Source organism: Neolamprologus brichardi, chromosome 13 (assembly GCF_056152115.1).
Source record: "Neolamprologus brichardi isolate AB-2024 chromosome 13, ASM5615211v1, whole genome shotgun sequence".
Classification (NCBI taxonomy): Eukaryota; Metazoa; Chordata; class Actinopteri; order Cichliformes; family Cichlidae; genus Neolamprologus; species Neolamprologus brichardi.
The window spans coordinates 14,525,327-14,548,400 of NC_142116.1; the positions used below are offsets into that span (position 1 = coordinate 14,525,327).

At 43.9% G+C, this 23,074-nt stretch overlaps 1 protein-coding gene across 5 annotated transcripts in view; it reads right to left on the reverse strand.

Moving 5' to 3' along the window:
• zmiz1a (zinc finger, MIZ-type containing 1a) overlaps positions 1 to 22,229 on the reverse strand; it is a 104,297-nt gene extending 82,068 nt beyond the window's left edge. For 3 of the 5 annotated variants that reach the window (XM_087850198.1, XM_006783808.3, XM_006783807.3), the window contains exon 1: positions 22,051 to 22,228. The gene's annotated coding sequence lies outside the window, so the exon portion shown is untranslated. Of the gene's footprint in view, positions 1 to 22,050 lie in introns of all 5 variants that reach the window. The other 2 variants (XM_035904695.2, XM_035904694.2) reach the window with 2 other exon arrangements.
• Positions 22,230 to 23,074: the final 845 nt, after the last annotated feature.

Sequence of the window (23,074 nt, forward strand, 5' to 3'; positions counted from 1 at the left end):
TTCAGTGAATACATAATTTGTTTTTCTTCAGTTACACAGATCATAAACTACAAGAAATGAGTGTATTGTAATGTACTGAGATTGCAGATTTGCTTAAGCTGGGAGCGACGTGCAAACCGGAGACCACAGGACGTGAATGATATTTGGCAACTTCAAGTGACTACAGGTGAAATAACTTCTAGGCAAGCAACTGGAGCATCTACCAATGAGAGGATAGCATTTATTGACAGATGATTTGGACGTAAATACATTAGAGACTCACGTAGGCAAACAGAAACTGGAATCTCCACAAGCGAGCAGACGTAGCTTTAGTTTTCATGGTGATATATCGCAAGCTATCCTGTAACTCCTGTCCATATTTCCAGTTCTGACCCACTGATTGGGACCCCCTTCTGTGATGGTTACTTTGAGGTTAAATAAAGCCAGTTTCCCAGTGGATCCACTGACACACCTCTCAGTTAAAACAAATTGAATGCCCTGACTGCTAGATGCCATTTGTTTTATATCTGATCATGCATGCATGTAGATGCGCTATTGGACAACTAAACTGGGGCTAGGAGCCATGTACTGTCCGCGGTATTTTAGAATCCACCTGAACTTTACAATGAACTGAATGCTGGCAAATCTCAGTCCCTGAGTCATTTAATCACTTGAGAAGCGTTTTAAGCGTCTTTATACCATTTGTTTTTTGAGTGCAGATATTTGCAGAATATGCTAGATTGAGTCCACACCATCAAAATCTGTTACAAACGTCATTATCTTAGGTCCATCCACTCATGGCGCGTGCCAAGTAAAGTTAAGAGGGCAGATTTGTCCTCTGAACACGACCCGTTCTGACAATGAAGGACTTGGGCGCTGTAACTCCAGCGAACATGACTTCACTCCCGTGCAGCCTCCAGGCAACTCTCTCCCACAGAGTGTTTACTGCATCATCACAAAGCATTTTTAGATCCAGTGCATGACATCTGCAAGCAGCCGTGAGCGGCTGCATCTACGCAGAAGACCCGAAAGAGAAACGGTAAATCGAATGCGCCACGTCAAATTAATTAGGAAGTATTAAATAAAAGCAAGAAATTATGACTCATATCTGCAACAAATGTCAGCAGTGACGTCCTGTGTGGCTGTGAGCACCTCTTAATGACTCATGGAAGTGTTCACTAATGTGGCTCTGACGGACATTAAAATCATTCAGCGGGATTCTTTCCAGTCGCTGACCGGCATTGTGATAACATCGGGGTATTTTAACACAGCACACGAGGAAGAGCTGTGAATAACAGAAGTAATAATGGCTATTTAACACCACACAGAGTGGCAGGCAAGAACCCAAATGCGTGTGCTTCCTCTCAGCTGGATTGATGACATCATCGGGACCAGAGCCCAGAGCTGGGATCAAAAAGCACAGAGTGAGGCCTGCCTATTACCAGCTGCACATACTGTACAGCATGAGAAGGCACAAACATCCAGTCAAAGAGGCACACAAGTCACACAACCACCAGAAGGCTATTTATGAGCCACGGAAGAAAGGGAGACAGAGGAAAACAAATCTGTCATCAGCAGGAGGCTGGGAGTGAGTAGACGAATCGGCTGAATCATAACTGCGTCTCGCAGAAAAGAACTTATTTTAGAATGAGCACCGATAAACTGCTTTACAAGTGTAGGCAGCATTAGGTACAGTATGTTTCCTCTCAGTGAGCTCTGCATCGAGGGCCCCTCCTCGCTTCTCCAGCCTCACTGGCCACAGTTGAAAAATTAATGCAGCAAACTGACAACACTTAGGGCCTCCCTCCCTCTTGCGCTCACTCGCTCTCGCTCTCTCCCCTTCCTCCCCATGTACCAAACAGGATCAATTACCAAAGCAGGGCTCCACTCAGCAGCGCTAAAGAAACAAGAGGCACTCTCCATCACAGCTGCGTGTGAGCGTGCACATGTAAGCATATGTTTGCGTGGTTCGGGCAGCTTATGATGAGCAGAAAGAGGAGGAGGTGGTGGTAATAGTCTGTTTGCTTCTCTAATGACAGCAGCAGAGTGGATTAGTGAGCCTCCAAACCCTTCAGCATCACTCTTCTGAGTGGAGCTTGTAAATAACCAGTTATGGTCAGTGGGAGAAGGAAAGAAAAGATGGAGACACCGAGACTAATAAGCTAACAAGCGCTAAATATGTGAATGTGCAAGCATTTTTTTTTCTTCGTGCACCTTCATTTGTATGCAGGTGGAGATTTCAAGGAGTTCCATTCCTACAACATCAGCCAAGTTATTCAAATGCAGCACATCTGACTGGAGAGGATAACATAAAGAAAGGCATCAGCAGAAATGGCAGCAGGCAGTAATCCCCCAGCCAGGCCACTTGTGTTTGCCACGCAGGCAGGCAGCGCTGTCAGTGGCAGCACCCATACAGGCCTTATCAGTGACAGCCACAGGGCTATTCTAATAACCCCGCTGATGCTCTGCGGTGCAGGGACAGACGGGGAGATGAGCATGCAGACAGACAGGCGGACAGGTTTCACTTCCCGCATAAAGAAAGAGCCTGAGAGCCAGGTATCAGCTCATGCCTGTGTGTGCTCGTGTGTTTGTGTGTGTGGAAAACTTTCTAACATGTAATGCTCTGACAGCTTCATACATGCTGTCACTGTCGTCTGAATACGCTACAAGGTTGACCAGCCCACCTATTAACCCCGCACACGTGCCCACTTTGCATTTACGACAGCGTTCTCTAAACTCAAGCGTGCTGGTTTTGCAGCCCCCGGTAGGCGCGTATCTGTCTCCGGCATCATTATCACCATTCAAAAGGTCAAGCACAATGCTTCCAGCCTCTTCTTTGTGATTTATGCCTTTGTGCTATTAACTCTCTTCCCATTACTCTCCATCTGTAAATCTAATCACACTCCCTCACTGCTGCAGCGCCTGGTGCTCTCAGGACAGAAGCCGCGGCCGACGGGAAACAGCTTATGTAAATACAACACTGTTGACATAAGACGAGCAGTACACGGTGCCTCGCTGCTATGATGAGACACGCCGATTAGCGTCCAGATAAGAACAGCTATCGCTTTATTGTTCTTTCTTTTCATTTGCTGCAACTGTTCTTTGCTATCTTTTAAAAATCCCGACGTCTTAATGTTTATTTCATATCTACAGGATCATTTCCCTGAGCTCACCTTAAGAGACTGAGGTGCTGTTGTTAGTAAAAAGACCAAAAGAACAACAAAGAAATGCAGGCGCAGTGCTGCAGGGCTCCATTTGTAGTCAATGAATAACTCGAATATTGACACCAGTAAATGAGGGTGTCACTCATGACGCAAAGAAACAGAGCAGCGTTCAGCAGAAGCGCTTCCAGGCATTCTCTGCATGTATGTGAGCCAATAATCATTACCTTGGCTTGAGAAAGGCTCCACAACCACTTGAAGCCCCGTGAAAACATCTACTCTCGCGTGCCTCGAAGCAGCCTTGGAGCTCTTTGAGGAAAGTGGGCTGACGAGCCACTCTATGGCTGCCACATGCAGTATAAAGACTTAATCAGGTCTCCCGTGTCTAAGTACAACGATGGCTTCTGAGAGAATTCCCTCTGCAAGGACTGATGGGAACTTCGGTGATGACACAGAGAAGCCTGCAGGCCTGTCAGCTCATCTCGATGCGGCTCAAATCAGCGCTGGCCTAACGGAGAACTTTTTACCGCGGCGCTGACACGCACTCACACACTGGCTGACACAAATCTCCAGCATCACTTCAGCCATCCACTCAGTCCTTCAACATCATACTCGACATGTGGCATCTGTGCGTGAGATTTGCAGCATACACACAGACTGAGTCGTTCCAGGTTTAAATTTGGATGTTGCATGACACACGACCATCTCAAAATAACACTCTGATATGCAGAAGAGCGGCAGTGCTTTAGCACAGAGCCAGCTGGACCAGAGACTACAGTGAGAATGAACTGGTAAAGGTTACGTTCAGTTCACTTGGCACAAACTCTTTGGTCTGCATCAGTTTCTGCGTTGTATCGAAATGTAAGATCTAATCTTAGCAAAGCAATTTTAGCTCTAGATTTGGTTTCAAGCCCTGGGATAGATTGGCAACCTGTCAAGGGTGTACCCTGCTTCTCACCCTGTGACAACTGGAATAGGCCCTCCCAGCATGCCTAAATTGAAGAAGGAGAAGAAAATGGATGGATTTGGTTTCATTTGATTAATACAAGATTAAACAGAAAAACTGTCAATGAAAAACTTAGTACCCAATGTAGCAAAATGCTAGAAACTTTGCCAAATGCTGCTTTTCTTGCAAGCATCTGAAATGCACGCTATTCAAAACACAAAAGAAGAGAGTTTTAAGAAATCAACGCAAAGCCCTAATCTCTTTGACAGATATCATAACTAAAGATTTCAAGATGGTGACTTATTTTTTATGTGCCACCAAAAAAATGCTAGGAAAGAGCGTTTAATTATTGATGGTACTGGAGTAGGGAGATAACCGCTCTCCTCCTGTTATCAATCATTAATGGAGTTTCCATCAAAAACACTTCAACCCCTCAAGTATCAAATATCTCTTGAAGGTGGAAGACCCACATTCAAACATCCCACTTAATCAAAGGGCACACAATGTGCTCTCAGTTTCTCTCATTTTCACTTGCTCAAATTAGGATAATCACAGCACAAATTAGAAAATTGTTCACAGCTTAAGTGTAAAAGTAGGCATTTTCGCAGAGGTCTTCTTTTGAGTGATGAGGGTTAATGTGCAAATTTTAAATGTTTAAATCACGGGGGAGAGAAAAAGAAAACAAAAACAGCCAGTGCTTTTATTTTCTTACAGAGACAACAGATCAAATGCTGAATCTGAGAAATGCTTTCTTTCTATTTTTTTTATATGATGCAACACCTCAAAGTAGTTGGAAAAGGGCTATGTTTACCCCTCTGTTGCATCAACTCGTCTTTTAATGATATTCACAAGCATTTGGAATTTGAGGAAACCTATTTCAGCTGCATTAGTGGGCCTGCTTTTTCATATTTTTCATTTCATAATGCAACACAAGAAGTCAGCTGAAGTGCAGGCAGGTCAGAATCTGCACTCTTTTACTGTGCAGTCACGCTGTTGTGATATACGAAGAACGCGGCTTTGTCTAGCTAAAAGAGCTGAAATTTAGCATGGCCGACAATTTGTACTGTGGTATTTTGAAGATTTGTTACTGCTATTAATATTATATCTGTAACACGAGCTAGTTGTCTCACAGAAGTACATGAAATACAAATCTTTTTAAAGTCATTATCAAAAAGGAGCAACACAAATAAACCACATGACCAAAGCCAATAAATTATCTACTTTTAGGCTTTGTTGACAAAAATCAAATATTTGGCACATGAGTGGCACGTGGAGTCAGTGCTTAGAAGGCTGCTTTTCATGCTTTTACCAGATGTAGTGTCGGTTTAGCGGGCCTGCTGTTTTCAAACAAAGTCAACATATGGCTCATTAGCATATCTGTGCCTCACCTGGCTCCCTCTTTGTGTGTTTGTGTGTGTGTGTGTGTGTATGTGTGGAGGAGCTGCCTGAGCCCCACCCACAGTCAAAGACCAGCACACAAGCAGCAGAGCAGAAATGATTTAAAGTTAAAAACTTCCAAAAAGCAGACACAACTCCTGTCTTGGTCTTGAGTTATCTCGGTGCATCTCCGCTCTCTCTTCTTCATTCTCCATCTGTCTGCACTGTTCTCAGCAACAGCTCCTCTCCCAGCTGTTAGCGAACTATTATGCTACCTGGCTAGTTAGCGTCATTTCCCAGCATGCTCGTAAGCGCCGTAATTACTGTTAAATTATTTTATGTTTCACAAATTACTGGGAGCGTCACTGAGAGGTGAAGAGAGCTAACTGTGGATTGTTAACGCCCGTGCTACCGTACTGCTCGTTCTGTGATTTTAATCCTTGTTAAGTGGTTGCTAGGCAATGGGATGAAATCAAAACAGAACTTTTTTGATATAAATCAGATGTTACAGTTGTGAAATTAAAATGACACAATGCTTAATTAGGAGTTATATGTGGATTAACACTACCAGTAGGTCACTTTAGCCCGTTGGTAGGTGGCTGCCAGGTAACGTGATGACATCATAACATCTGATGTGGATAAGAACCTTTGGGAGCTTTAATGTAGCTGTGTGCCAATTCTGATTGCTAAACTTGTGATCGTGCTCACCAATATGCCAACCATATGAGTCGTGCGATTAGAACTATGAGTGAGAAGGGTTCAAAGTTAGTACAGACCCACTCTCGTGCTTTTTACTGCTACCGGTAGACAATAATATAATCCATTTAAGCCACTTGAAAAGCCCATGTGGATGTTTTATCCATTCGCCACTATGCCACCCGGCACTACAAGCTACCTCTTTGCTTTAACTCAGAGGATTTACTGTCTATGTTTCCTAAAAAGGAAAAGAATGTATAATTTAATTGGTAATGCCACATGACACTTTTCCACTTTGCCTCCGTCCATCTTAAACAGATGACAGCACTTCTAGATCTTCTCTGTATACATTATTTTCTTTGAATGGTAGAGTTTTAACTTGCATTTGTGGATGCAGTAAAATGTTCATCAGTTCAACAGCTTTCAGATGTGATCCTGAGACCATGCAGTGGTTTCCACCACAGCGTCTCTTCAATGCATTTCTTCTAAATTTATTTTGGAATTGTTCTTTGTGTGCGGTGATTTCTGTATATGAATCCCAGAATTTGGTGCAATCTTATGCTGAGACATTTTTTTAATTATTATTTACTTATCACACCACATATAGAGTGATAAACCTATCCCCATTCTTACTTCTGAAAGCCTCTCCGCCTGTTTTAACATAATCTTGTTACTATGTAACCCTAATTAGTTGTTAGATGTTTCACCAGGCTTTTTATAGCCCTACACAAATTTTTTAGCTTGAATTTGATACTAGTTACACTGTAAAGTGAGCATATAGTTTTTTGAAAAGCAGTACAGCTTCTGAATCTCACTGTTTGATATATGTTGTCTCCGTGCTGCTTTCAGTTAAATATAAGCAATAAATTAATTGCACCATTCATTTACATTCAACAACGTGTCTGAACTTGTATATGCAGCACTGTTTGAAGAAAAATCTGTCTATCCGGCTCGCTCTGTAAAGCTGAAGGCTGGCCTGGTCAAAGTCACGCAGGACACGATGCGCATCAGCGACACTCACAAAGAACCGTAACACTGCTGTTACCCTTTAAAACAAACACAAGGTTACACACAGCCCCGTGTGTGTGTTTGTGCATGTAAAGCTGCACACACACACAAACACACACCAACACACACGAGTCAGTTAGAGTTTACAGCTTTGGACTGTCTTTAAGGGATCAGCCAAGATCCTTCAGTCCGCCGCCCAGCTAAGGCTACACGGTGTAAAATTGACTTTTACGGTATCCTTGCAGCATCTCCTCTAACAGCCTCGCAGGCTCAGATTTCACATACACACCATACACATTCTACACTACATAAGCACTGCAGCTAAGTGATACCAAAAATGACAGAGTATCCCTAATTACCCATCAAGATGGTTCTGACAGTGTTCCGTGTGCCAGTGATCAGTGTCATGGCGTATCGCCAGCAGCAACTACAGTTTGTCTGATTTGTAGCTGCAGCTCAGTAGTGGGTGGTACACCATCAGAGCTGCAGTGCCATATACTTTCTCTCTCTCCCCCTTCTCCTTCTGCCCCCCCCCCCCCCCCCCCTACACACACACATACACACACACACACACACACACAGACACACACACAGACACACACACACTCACACTGTCCTGTTTCACTAGCCCCGACCTTGCCTGTCATCGGTATAAAGCAGCTTTTCAAGGCTGCTGCATTACAGAAACACAGGGAGGACACTGAGAAGATTCTGTGGAGAGAATTCGTCTTAAAAGGTTCAGACACAAACGTGGGCTCTGCTTTAATTTAACAAGCAAAGCAATATGCTTACATGCGGTGTTGAAAACACGAGTTAGTGAGTGAAAACAGACTGTCTACAGTCATGCAGCTGTGCCTTGAGCTGTACCCCAATACCAACGTGCTCACAAAAACTGTGGTAACACGCAGATGGTTATGTTTACTACATTTAACACCTAGTTTTCTTGTGTTAGCGCTGTTACCTGTACTAAGCACAAAGTACAGGTGAGGCTGATGGGAGTGGCATCAGCATTGCAGGCAGCTGGTCATAAACACACAAGTGTTTGGAAGCTGAAACTTTTGCCAGAATGTTGCGTGAGCAGAAATGATAATGAAAATCACAGAGAAGAGAAGTCAGTTTGTGCACAGTCCATTCAGCAGCTGTAAAAGCACTTGTAAGAAAAAAACATCACCAAAGTCAGTAGTTTTCTGGGGAACATGAATGTCAGTGGAAAATGTCTGGGAACTCTGTCCCATAGATGCTAAAATAGGTCAGTATACACCAAAGTATTCTACCAACTGACCATCACTGCTATAACTAGAACCACATCAACAACATAGACTATATCAGGGGTGTCAAACATAAAACCCGGGGGCCAGAATTGGCCGGCTAAAGTTTCCAGTCTGCCAAATGAACATCTTTGGAAAATGTGAAGGAGAGTATAAATTTATATTTTATAGCTGTCCCTTCTGATCCAGACCTCCCCACTTAGCAATTTATACAATACCAAAGTAAATAAGCAACAGAAGAAAAAAAAAGAAAAAAAAGACAAAGTTCCTGTTTTTTCACTATCTACTATAGAAGAAAAGACAAAATATTAGCAGCATTTTTAATCATGTAAAAAAAGCACTTCTTTATTATTAAAATATCTCCAGGATTAAATGGGCAGTTAAACTTCTTTACACTGACAAAAAGAGGAGTTTTACTGGTCCAAGCCACTTAAGATAAAAGTGGGTGTGGCCCACTACGTGAACAAAACTATATAAACAAAAATACCGGGTCACCGACAGGAGGTGTTCGACATGCCATGAAGCTCCCAGTGCACAGTTTATGTGTCGATGTTAATGCCAAAGAAGTTTTAGAGCTGGTTTATTAAGTCAGCACTGTGCTGGGGACTTTTATGCACTCAGCACCTGGCTCTGTAAACCTTACACGTCTGACCTGCTGTGGTTCCTAAATGCTTCCACGTTGCAGTAAAACCACTTACAGCTCATTGTGGAATATAGAGGAAATTTCACAAACTGACATGTTGCAACAGTGGCATCCTATTTCAGGACCATGCTGGAATTCAGTGAGCTGTTTGGAACAAACCATTCTTTCACAAAAGTCTGTAAAGCCAGACTGAGGCTGAAAACACCTGAATTACAGATTAAGAGGTGTGGCTCAATACTTCTGTCCACGGAATGTAGCTAAACATGAAACGCCTGTCCAAATACGAGGTCTAGTCCATGTCAGTTCTATACTGTGAAAAAAACACTTACCTTCAGACAAAATAAAATAGTTGAAAGCACCACTTAGAAAACTGAGATGACTACAAAAACAACAGACTTATTGTGTTAGCAGTTGGCCTGTTTAATTGAATAAAAGAACCTATAAAAACAATAAATGCATGCGTGGAAGATGTGTCATAATTTATCTCATTAGTGTTGGGATAGCATATGTTATTACAGTGCCATTGTGAACCTATGAAAGGCTGATTTATACAGTGTAAGCACACTGTGAGCTTTGGCTATGGTGCTGTAAGTGAACTGAATTAATGCACAGAGCCAGCCAGTTAATATTTGCTTAGTGAAATGCTATCTGAAATCTGCAGCGCTGATGGGTTTTTTTAAATGCCTTTAAAGTGTAAACCAGCCATGAGTTTGTCAGGTCATATGAGCTGTTCTGATCTTAAACCAGAGGCAGCATTACTAATGAAGGGTTGATCTATTCACTACACTGTCTACAATGTATTAATTGAGTAAATTAACCTCTTTGCAGCGACAGTATGTAAACATTTATTTTCAGGCTTACTGGAAGAAGCCTTTGCGTTTAAATCATGGAGCCATCATGGGCTTGGGTTCCTGCCAATAAAGTGTCAGAGGTCAATTACCTTTCAAAAGATAACAGCCACATCTACCATTTATCTTATCGCAAGCCTGATTTCCATCTTGTGGACTCATAAGTAAACAAGATGTTGAGATATTTATTTTGAAAGGGAGCAGGCGTAATAAAGGGGACTAATCTACTTGTCACACATGCTCGCCTTTTACTTTGTGACTCTGCTGACTCACACGAGATGAGCTGAATCAAAGCGGCTTCTGATTCAGTGACTTGGGAGCTGAGTATTCGAGAGGCTTTGAGCTAACAAATAGGTTTACTGCTTTATCTTAAAGGACCATACCTGTGGTTTCGTAGACCTTTCATTTGCTGCGCACATCTCAGATTTTTTCAGTTTTTATTCAAAGGCCTTTTGCTCATTGATGGCTGTCTGCCAGGACAGAAAAATACAAGACAACCAGAAGTTTTGTTGTTCCTGTGCCAGAGCCAGACAAATCGAATCAGAAAAAGGGGCATGAAAATAGCAAAAATGCATCAGCTGAAATGATCTTTGAAAGTCATCAGACTGAAATCATAATTCTTAAATACCTTCCTTCCTTCAACATTAGTCTAACTACTCCAACCAAGCAGTAGAGCAATCTAAATCTGAAAATGATTTTGACAGACAAAAAAAGACACAGATCATTTGTTAGTGGTAAAATAGCTCCTTCATCTCCCTAACAAAAAACATAGCCTAATGTCTGATTGAATCAAGAACCAAAAAGAAAAGCTTGATTCAGTCAGACTATGTTTTTGCACATTGAACTTAACATGTATACTTTAAACACCAGCCAATGTTAAAGAACAGTATACGGGCCATTTTATTAGTTACACTTTGCCAGAGTAGGAGTGGACCCCCTTTTGCCTTCAGAACTGCATTAATTCAACAAGGTGCTGGAAACATTCCTCAGAGATTTTGCTACATATTGACATGAAGCATCACACAGTTGCTACACATCCATAATGTGAATCTCCTGTCCCAACACATCCCAAATGTGCTCTACTGGATTGAGATCTGGTGACTGTGGAAGCCTTTTGACTGCAGTGAACTAACTAACTGTGATGCTCAAGAAACAGTTTGAGGCGGTTTGAGCTTTCTGACATCGTGAGTTATTCTGCTGGAAGCAGCCATCAAACATGGGTACACTGTGGTGTAGAGAAGAATGTGGACAGCAAGCATATTCATGTAGGCTGTGGTATTTAAATGATCATCATTTGGTACTAAGTAGTCCAAAGTGTGCCAAGAAGATATGCCCTGCACCATTATACCACCAGCAGCAGCATGAACTGTTGATACAAGGCAAGATGGATCCATGCTTTCATGTTGTTTACACCACATTCTGACCCATTTCTTCCAATCTTCCATTTTTCAGTTTTGGTGAACCCATGTGAACTGTAGCTTCAGTTTATTCTTAGCTTCTTAGTGTGGTCTTCTGCTGCTGCAAGCCCTCTACTTCAAGGTCTGACGTGTTTTGTGTATTCAGCGTCACTCTTCTGCATACCTTGGTTGTAACGAGTGGTTATTTCAGTTACTGTGTCCTTCCTATCAGCTCAACAGAGCGTGGCCATTCTCCTTTGACCTCTGACACCAGCAAGGCATTTTTGCCGAGAGCACTGACACTCACTGCATATTTTCTCTTTTCTGGACCATTCTCTGTAAACCCAAGAGATGATTGTGTGGAAAATCCCAATAGATCAGCAGTGTCTGGAATATCCAGACCAGCATGCTTGGCACCAATAACCACGGCACAGTCAAAGTCACTTAAATCACCTTTTTATCCCATTCTGCTCCTCCGTTTGAACTACAGCAGGTCATCTGAAACATGCCTACATGCCTATAGGCATTGAGTTTCTGCCATGTGATTGGCTAATTAGACAACTGCATTAATGAGCAGTTGAACAGATGTGTTGAAGTTTTTATGCTGATTTCCAAACTGTTTGCTTTTGGGTTTTAAAAACTAGAAAAAATTATTGATTCTTAAATAAGTTAGAGTTTGTCACAGTCTGCACTGTGCTCTAAAATTGTAAGACACTTAAATTGCAATCAGGAACCATTGTCAAAACCGTTGTTGCAGTCAAAAGCTGAAAAGGCACTGCTTTGACAAGCTGCGCTGTCAGAAATTCAAATCAAAATGGGAAGTGAGTAAACATGGATATGAAACGGCACGTGTGAATCTAGTTTTCTTTCTTTCTTTTAAAGGTGGCTCACAAATCTCTGATGTGGCGTCTTCAAATATACTCGCAGAAGGAGTTTTCACTCTGCTGTCAACCACATCACTAAGTGCTGATAACATAACTTAAAGACAACTAAATGCTGTGTGTGCTGTGATGGATTAGCTGTGTCAATCAAGCTTCTGTTACACTTCATAATCTAGTGAAGTCACTGGAAACAAACAGCAGCTTAAAAACAATCAGAAAAGATATGCATGTGTAAAATACAGTGTAAGTGATTTGGTGTCAATGAGCTGGGACATGCAAAAAAATCATAATATTAGTAGCAAAACGAAGTTACGGTCCTTTAATTGTGAGTTTTCATTTTCCCATGACCGAGTGAACATTCACCAGTCTCGTCACTTGGCAGGAACTCACCTGTTTTGGGGAGGGGGGGAGGAGGGGAGCCACTACTACAACACCAATAAATGTCAAAACGGTGAGCGGGATCAATATGCAGACATTAATCTCTCGAGAAGGTATGCGATGTATCAAACTTGGCAGACGCTGTGTGTGTCAATCCACACTTATGCTCTCTTTAACAAAACCGAGCAGCCGCAATTAACGCCTTTTTATTCGTTCTGTCATTGGTTTTGTCATTAATAGCGTTGCCCCAGGCACAAAGAGCCAGTTTAACTGTCAAAATCCTCCCTTCAGATCAAGTGCACATCATCATGGCTGATGAACAACCTGATAAAGCTGACATTTCCCTCCTGCCTGCACCTGTGAGTCTAAGGAAGAGCGTTATCAGAAGACATGGGACGGTGCCAGCCCAGCTTGACTGAGTGCCACACAGTCCAAAGGACAGACGCTTCACATAAAGACAACAAACAACTTAATACCCTGATGTGTGTGTGTGTGTGTGTGTGTGTGTGTGTGTGTGTGTGTGTGTGTGTGAGGGCGCCTGCGTGTGTTTGGTTGTGTGCAGTGTGAATTTTAATGAGAAACGCAGAGAAAGACACTGGGAGACCAAAACACAAGAGATAGAGCTCTGAGATTGTCTCCCACTGTGTCTGGACTGGCGGCTGCTACTCTTCGTGACCCCGATGCTTCGAGCCACAGATCAGATCAGGGACGCTATGCGACAGATGTCTGCCCTGGCGCTCTGTTCCAGGCATGAGTGCTGCTGGCACACGAGCCGACGAGGGATGGCGGCGAGGGGCAAAAAAGGGAGAGAACAGAGTGAGCACAGAGGACGAGGTGGATGGCATGAAAAAGGAGAGGAGGGAAAAGAAAACAGGAGAAGAAGAAAGGGGTGGGGGAATTCACATGTCACTTCCTGCAGACTTCATCAGTAGGACGAGATATACTCCGTCACATCTCTGTCAGAAACCAGTTTGGGCAGAAAGAGATGCTACAAGTTCAGACACACCTCCAGCTGACCCCGACTGACCTGGGGGACGAACAGGAAGTCCTCACGCTCATTTTGAGAAATAAACTCTTGCGTGAGGCAACACACAAGCCTCGTCTCTGTGCAGCAAAAAAAACCTGATAAAACTACAAGTTTTCAATCAGGCACCGCTACACAAAAGTCAAAGCACGACCTCCACACAACAACTTGCTTCCACTCTGAGGAGCAACACACGATAAAGATGATGAGAAGAGAGAAGAAGGGAGCTAATTATAGCCGCGCAGCAGGATGGCCAGAAACAAACTTGATTATCATCATCGTCAAGAAGGCACAAAGGAAACCTGCTGCCTCCCCTCTTCCACCACAATCCAATAGAGAGGCTTTTAGCCTTCGTAATGATTTAGAAAGTGACAAGTCAAACAGATTTACTGTGACAGCCTGAAAGGGACCAGCACGAACACTATAACAGCTCACGTGATCCAGACCTCCGAGCACTTCTCCTATTCCCCCTTCCTCTTCTACATCCCCTTTCTCAAGCCAGCCACCCCTTCACCCACCGTTCCAGTGGTCAGGGAAGAATGAGGCCGGCTCAATAGAGGTAGGCAACAACCCTATTCATTTCCCCCCTCACTCAACACGAGCCCCCTTCAAACGAGAGGGAAAAGCTCTGCTTTTGTAGAAGTTAGTTACTTAAAGCGACAGCCCACCAGATAAGGATCTGGTCACGGAAAACTTGTGGTACGGAGTAAATGGAGATACCTTTGTACAATTTTAACACCATTACCCATGGTTTATCAGATTTAATGAGCCATGAATGTGAGGTCAAATTTGCAGCTCGCAGGAGCAGCTGACAACATTTCTAAAGCACTGTTTGCCCTTCCAGCAACCATAAAACACAATTAAAAATCCTTATTAATCTGCAAAGGAGAATCATTAAATGTGGTAAACATAAGGCAATCATTGCAACATCCTTTTTTTTTTTACCATTATTAGTTTTTGAGTAAAGACAGTGCTTTTTCTTACCCTCAGTTTTTCATCCATATTCATTGGAAGGTATCTTTTGTGCCCTGAGTGACAGGCTCTACATTTGACTTTCATTTCCGTGTCTGAAACATGGAGAAAATTTATGTTTGAGCAGCGCCGGTCCCTCCAGGCCTGAGATGGTTTTCCTGGTGCAGTCATCTGATTTTTTTTTTTTTTGCCTGCCTCTCTCCCTCTCCTTTCTCTGGAAGGTGAATAACACCTTGGCTGTTGTGAGCTTTGAAAACAGAGCTACCGCTAAAAAGCCGTCAGAGATGGCAGCAGAGGGATATGCGTGGAGAATACTCAAGAAGGAGAGACCCTTAGGCTACCCAGATTTGGTTTCCACTCGTTCTGGCTTCCAAAAACAAAGGAATTCCAGAGAAAATCAGGGCAGGACCTCACCCCAAGCCACCTTTACTGCTGCTGCTGCTGTTACTACCACTACCCCCATTTCCCTCACAAACACACAGCACAGCAAAGGTGATTTCATGCACCCATCAATGAGACATCCCTTCTCTCTCGTTACACATTTATGCTGATTTGATATCCAGGGAGACATGACAAGCAAAAGAAGATGGCAGTGTGTGTGTTTGTGTGAAGTTTGGTCCTAAATTTGGTCCAACTGCTGCTCTTGTTTACCGTCACTAACCAGCATGACTTAGACATCATCTCTGGACCAGAGCACAACACTGTGCAACCGCCTCAAGATATTGCAGGTGAGGCAATGATATGACAAACTGCACCCCCACCCCATCTTTTCCAACATGCCCCTTGCTTGACTCAGACATGAAACGTGTGAGGTCCTCACGTGTGTCTTTAACAATGTCAACACATGCCATTCAGCCTCCACTCAGCTGGAGCTGCCAAGTAAAGGTTGGAAGACGGCTGTGAGAGCAATACAGCTGAGCCGTATAATAACTCTGGTAGATCATTAACATGTAGGTAACGGGAGGATGTTGGGACTGGAGCAGACACGGCTGACTGAAGAAATATTATCGCCTTTTTACTAACAATATTCACAAGCATGTTGAATATAAATCGCTTTACTCAAGCTCACATATTTATGAACAGCAGCCCGCATCCTTAAAACACAAGGACTCTCGTTGGTTTGTCAATAATGTTTGCCAGATAATTAAAGAGCCCTGGGAGACAATGATAAACATTGTTTAGAGGCTGATCCCTGGCAAGCGCCAAGCAGTGTATCATTGCTGTCTCCGGAATACACACGATTACCCTGGTCTCATTACTGATATGATAAACGACGGCTTCCACCGTGGCTTTGGTGTGCCGGGAGGACGCACGCAACAGGGGTAGATTAGGGGAAAAAAAGTGGTTAAACACATTGCCCCTGTAATAGACCAGCACTAAACAAGAAAGATGGGTTATCTGCAGGAGGACTGCAGATAATGTTTGTGATATTTGCAAAGTCAGGGCTGCAGCCAGCTTTTATGGTGCTTCCAACTATTTATTATGAATTGCTGAGATTACTGTTTAATAATGTGGACTCAGACTCTTTGCTTCTTTATTTGCTTCACTCCTCATCATCCCATTGCTCCCTTCATCCCTCTCCTTCTCTGTGAAGTTAATGCTGTTGCTCGGCCCCGGCCCACCAGCCCGTCTCTTTTTACAGTTAGCGTATCCACACAGAGGTTTAAAATATGCCCCTTTATCTGAGCCGCCCAGGCGGGAAAATGAAAGGGATGTCAGTCCTTAGAACCCTGGGAAAGCGCCTGGCTCAACCGCCAGTGTCAAAACTGAGGGAAGGGCAATAAGCGGGCAAACACACTGCACACGGTAATAGACTTTCTTTTTTTTTCTGTCACTGAGCAACGTTGAGAAATAGGAAGAAAACAGCCTTATTAGAGCAGCGAGGCTCACGATTATATGCCAATATGATTTGAGGAGGCTCTCCATAACAACCACAACAGGCATCATTAACTGACCAAAAGGCAAAACTGGAAAATCAAACCCCAGCGTACGGCCGACTCCCCGCCCTTAAAGCTGAATGACATTTTTATTGCTCGCCCGCACCTCGGCAAAGAAAAACGAATGCCGCTTTTTGCTATTGACCACGTTATCAGCCCAGCGCTCCTTGCATGCGTAAGCAGCAGGAGTTGCGTGAGAGCAGATATTGCACGACTCCTTCGCAGCCTCATAACCCACACTGCGAGCTGGAGAATAAATGCTGTCCCTTTGCATTAGTAACATCCAAGTTAATTTACGTTGTCAGAAAACAAGGAAGTATGTATCCCTGGAGGCCATGATGGGAGACAATTCGACCGCCTTCATAGAATCTCTGCCATCACTCTGCATCTCCCACGCAACCTCCACCAGAAAATCAGCATCAGTGTGCACTCTGAGAGACAACAGTGCCGACTAGACAAGGCGCTGTTTATAGCACAAATGGTATTATAAACACAGCATGTGGTGTATTATCTTTAGAAAATGATTCATTATGGCCTATAAGCTAGAAAGATTTGCAACACGCTGAGTGGAGGGGGTAACTAAACTGTATCTAAAATTAATTCCTATCATTGGGAATCCTCCTCGAGATGAGGTGCTGTTGCTTGAAAACATAACAGGTTATATTGACGCGGGCCCAGCAGGTCGGTCGGCCCAGCACCTGGCATGAAATGAAGCGCAGGACAAGCCTCCTGACATAGCGAGAGGGAGTCTAAGCGCAGACCTGAGTGGCTCTCTGGCAAATGAACCCACGTGGGACACTGTGCAAGGTGTGAAGACCTCTTGGAGGAGGCTTGCAGACGTGCTCGAGTATCAAGAGAAGGAAGGCAAACACAAGAGATCAGTGCCAAAACTGTAAACCCTCTGACCCAGCGTGAAGAGGGAGAGGGGAGTAATTAGCGACTGTACTTACAACTCAAAGGAGGAGGAAAGAGTAGAGGAGAAAGTAGGGAAGAGAAGGGGGCGGGGGGGGGGCTGAGAGCACACAGTTGGAGGATGAAGACAATGAGTTTGTTTAGCTTAAACAGGATTTACAAGCCAAACAGACACACGCCAACGCCACTCACTCAGACACATACTATCTCTTTTTCCCGCTGCCTCCCGCCCCTCCCCGCCCCCTCCCTGTTTCGCCAACACAGACGCACAGAAACGCAGCTGAGACGGGGATCTCTGCGAGGATTTCATCAGCTGGAGGAAAAAAGTGAGGGTAATTGCTCGCGATGGTGAGAAGTCTTGAGTGCATGCAGCGGCATTGGGGCGAATGGATGGATAGAGGGAACATTTTGTTCCTCCTGTGCGGGCTCCGACTCTCATATTGTTCCTGATGAGGCCGGGTGTCATTTATGATTCAAGGGCCCCCGCTCTCTCACGGCGGATGGGAACAGGACACGGCCATTGTGACGTCCTGTGCACTCGTTTCTCAAAGAACATTAAATCAAACATGCATGAGATGGTGACAGGGGTGGGCCGGCAACTTCTCCCTATTCGCTCTCCTCACCTTCTCTGCACTTTGTTTCGCTCTCGTCTCAGGGAGAGAGAGAGAAAAAACAGAAAGCACTTAGAGGACTGCGTCTCCCTGATGTTGGCAGAGCTCAAGAGCTGAAATGACGGCTCTTAAGAAAGAGGAGTTAAGCTGGTGTTTTGTCTATATTAAACCGATATCTGTCAACAAGGAAACAACTGACAGGCAAAGCAAGGACAACACGGAAAAATTATATCCCCGCTGTAGTTCCTCATAGTAACCAGAGCCTTTATTTACCTCAAATGCAGAAGGTAACAGGCCTTTATCTGAAGCAGGATTGCATTAGAGGCAGCATTTTATTTCTAATTCCCTCTGTTTGATCAGCGTAAGTGGTCACGATTAAACAAAGCCTCATTGCAATCCCCCACCATTTGCCATGTTAAAGCTCAATCTGTTAATACTATGGCGACTTAGTCTTGAGAGAAAACAAGGACGCTAAACTGCACCTACCCACTGCACACATGGTATTAGTTCATTTCCGATCTAACATGAAAGTAAATAAAACCCAACGGGAGCAAACAGAGCAACTCATTCATGACAGCACGTGCAAAACATTTCACCTGATGTCCATAAACATCTCCCGCATGCCCGCTCGGGCTCACGGCTACAGTCCTACACGGTCGTTAACGTAACAATGCTGCTTGCCACCACCGCTTGAGGTTCGGTGCCTTGCTCGAGGACTCAGCATTAGTCATGCTGACTGTCCAGCCTACCTCAAGCAACTCAGGAGTTTAAAAGCAGCGGTCTCTTCAGCCACAAACCCGAACCGCAGCGTAAGGTTGGCAGCTTGAAGAACAGTGGTGACAGGCATGTGGAACTGAGGGTTTTTTTTAATCCCGGCGCCTCATGTTGGTCCACTTTTGGCTTTCTGCACTGAACTGATGTCATTGCACTCTGTCAGCAGGATGAGTTACATCTGCTGTATGCTTCATTTTCTCTGAATTAGTTAGCCTGCAATTACCAGGCTTTAACTTGAAGGGAGCTTAACTGCAGACTTATGGGTAGAATTACAACAACATTTAGGAAGTAGTTAAGTGTCTGACAAGAGGGCAGAACCTCAGCTCAAACTGAATATTTCAGGTTTTAACTCCCTCTAAGCTCTTATTCTCAGATTGAGTCTTTAAAAACGATCTGATCCCTTATTAAAAAGACCAAAATAGGCACATTGAAAAACAAAAGGCTGGGTTTTTAGATGACAAGTAATGCCGAGTTTGAACCGCACTCAAGACACAGACAGCGAGAGAGAGATGGAGAGAGAAACAAGGCCTGACTTCTGCTCTGGACACGAGTGGGTGGGTTAGGGCTGCTGGTGAGACACCAGACTACAAGAATCTGTGTCAAGTTGAACAGGCAGCAAGTATTTCACAGTAGTCCTCGAACAACAGGAACAGTCAGATGAAATGTCAGGCTGTCAAAACATTGATTAGCGTTCGCCAGGTTTTTAAGCACTTAGCTGGCTGCAGCTGTGCCGACACACACAGCAAACAGCGGCAGAGATGGTGCAACTTGGTAAATTGCTGAGTAACAAAAAGCTAATTACTGAGACACAAGTAATTAGTTGTTTTCCTGCTACGTACTTCTAATCAGCATTACCTCACTGCTTTACCGAGGTACAATGACAGGGGGTAATGTTAACTCACTACCTTAATCTTTTCTGTGACTAATCAGCATGTGAGACTGAACAACTGCACAACTTAAGCATGCGTCGCAACTTTCTGCAGCCCAAACCATCAGAAAAGATCGATTGATACTAAAAAGATTTGGTTTTAAAAGATACATATTTCCCAATATTTTCCCCAATATTGGCTAATGCTGCAGCTTAAAGAGAATAAGAGAATAATCTCCACATTCTGCCTCAGGATCAAACACGCTGTTGGATGCAAACTTAATTTTTCTTCCCATTTTGCTGCAACTGGTAGCGGGGCCAGTGCATGTGTTGTATTTCTATCTGCTGAAAATTTCACTATTTTTCCAGTAAGATCGCCTTCACATTCTTGCACAGGCAGCCAAGCACTCCATTCTCAGAGAGCACGCCTGCAGTTGTGTCCAGCACCATCTTAAATGACTTTGGAGAAGAAGAAAAAAAGAAAAAGAAAAATTTGATTTCAAAGTGTGTATGCTGGAGCCTTTTAGCCTGTTTAGTGAATCAGACACTTCTGTCTTGTCTCTCAGTCTGGCTGGCTGGCTGGTTGCAGAGAGGCCCCATGAGGGACAACAGAAGGAAAGAAAACTCACACGAACACACACATACACAAACAGACACACTTCCAAGTTTCAAACAGTTGCAGATGGCTTTAATTCCTTGCCCTCTTTCTTTCACAATTTATCAGGTAACCTACTCTGAATGACTGTGCCGCCTTTTCATGCTTTGGTGAGATGACTTAATGCTCCTTTGTTTTGTCAGAAGAAGGGGGGCAAACAGCACTAATTAATGTGGTGCAGCTGACAAGTGTTGCTGCTGAAACAATTTCATTACATCACCAATTTAAATTACCCAGGAAGGAGACACTGGAGGGTGCACCCATCCAAAATCTGTTTATACACTTTCTGAGACATACAGGGAGTGGACACAATAATACGAACACCTGCAATCCAATGCAATACTCCAGTAATGAACCCAGTAACTGTTTTTAAGCCTGTAATATCAACTTTTATGCGAAGCTGTATCAGATTTCTTAGGAATCTGGTGCTTCTGGGCGTTTAAAGCATGATGACATTATAACAGCAGTTAATTTGATCATCCGCTCCAATCACGCTCCCTTCAACTTCAACCTTACTTACAAGTGAAGGGCCCTTTTTGTCACCCTCTCTCAAAGTTCAGCTGTCCTGTAGCAGGGTGCACGGTAATGAAAGAGCAGCAGTCTCCACCTCCTCCTTCTCCTCCTCCTCCTCCAATCGTGAGCCCCCCTCTTCTCCACTCTGCCCAGACTGGCCTCACATCCAGACAGGAGGAATTTAACGGGGAGGGTCCATCAGACTTAAGGCAGAAGCCTGCACTGAGTCAAAGCTGCTCATCCACACTCCGCTGCAGAAGGGCTTGTAAATGTGGCAATGCTGTTCTCTATCGGGGATAGTTTAATGTAAAGCAAGCCAGATGCACAGGCTAATACTGGACCATTACAGATGTGAGTGCACTGCAAGGCTCCAGTGCAGACATACAGCTATTATAAATCACCTGAGCATTGTCTTAATTGTAATACTCACACTGCAACACACAAATACACACAAATACATATTGAGCAAGTAAACAATCTATCAGAGGCCAGATTCACAAGGTGTCCCTGCAAAGGTCCCAAACGACCTAACACGTTGAGCCACTGATCTTTGAATGATCCCTGACTACATCCAGCAAACACAACTAGTGTTATCAGATAGCAATTACCACTGAAGCTGCATGACATGTGCTGTTCAGCAGAACAGAGCAGGGCAGCATATGGGCATGCCTACTAATTGCATTACAACAGGTAGCGGATAATAGCCTTGAAGGGAGTCAACAAGCCCAGGCACACTGCTGACTGTTAGCTAAGTGACACACATTCTCAGTTTAGCATCAAACGAGCCATCAGCTGATCCACCGAGACGAGACATTCACCCACACACATACACACGCAGACCTGCAATCACTGACTTACTAGCGCATTCCTTTCTAGTGATTTTAAGAATAATGTACACACGCCTCACGAAATGATCCTACAGACCCAGTGACTTTGGACGTGTCGCTCCAGCGTAACTACACAGGTAGAGGGGATACGCGGCACAGTCTGGATATTACGCCGCGTAAACGAGCTCCGGCTCGGCTCTTAACGTGCACCCGCTGGCGCGAGACTCTCAGCGGCTGCTAAAAGGTTTCCAGGAGGTCACCCTATTGTTAGCAGGTAGTATTTGTCCAGCGGGAGGCAAAACCACACACACGCACGCAAACACACGTTCAAAACCCCGCTGTGTAACACAAAAAATAACCAGGCGCGAAACTTACTTTGAGCTCGGACCCGAGCGGCAAAGCGGCGTATTGTGTCTCCAAACCGCGTGTTTACGATGCTCCCCTCGCTCACTCGCTTCCCTTCCACAAAGACGACGTGAGAGCTCCGAAGACGCTGTGACTGAGTGACTGAATCAACTATCGTAGAGCACGGCAAGTTGAAGTGTCAGATTACACTGGCTATTCAGTTACCAGAGAGAGCCGTGCTCGGCGGCCGGCGTGAAAACGTGACCTAGACTTTCCGCGGAAGGACACCCGGGTGTGAAGGCGTAAGTAGACGCTAACAGCCTGATAACGGCACGTTTCACACTGGAGCGGACTGCAGCCGGCATCTCCGGCTATTGTCTGCTTTTGTGTCATTACAGCAGTGATGCCTCAGAGCTGCACTGTGTAACCGAGCCAGGAGTTAATTGCTAATTCAGCCATTGTGTGAGTTTAATAGCTGTTAGTAAAACATGATAGGAATATACATGAAAGGCAACACCGTAAGCTTATCTGAGATACAGATTTATTCACGTTATTATCAAAAAACGACTTAATTAACTAGCTAGTAATTATTATTGTTTTGTTGTTGTTAGTAGCAGTAGTGATGTGAACTCTATTAACTTTATTAGCCAATTTTATTGTTCTTTTTCTTATTATTATATATTATAGTGCCTTTATAGTGTAGTGGTTTACACATTTGCCGAGAAAGCAAACAGTCCCTTGTTCAGTCTCAGAAAAAGACACAAATCCCTTTGGAGTTGTATCAGGAAGGGCATCGGGTGTAAAAATCTACCAAGTCAAACATCCAGTGTGACCACCTGTGCATAAGGGAGAAAACAAATCTCTTAATAACTGTCTAATTATTATTATTATTATTATCATTATGCTTTAAGGTTAATTACAGGTCATGCCTCACACCACATCTTAAATCATCATTAAATCTGAGAAAGGATTCAAATTGAAGAAAAGTCAGAAAGACCCTGTACTTGTTGGTTATTTATTTGTTTGTTTTTTAAATCATTTCACTTTAGCTTCA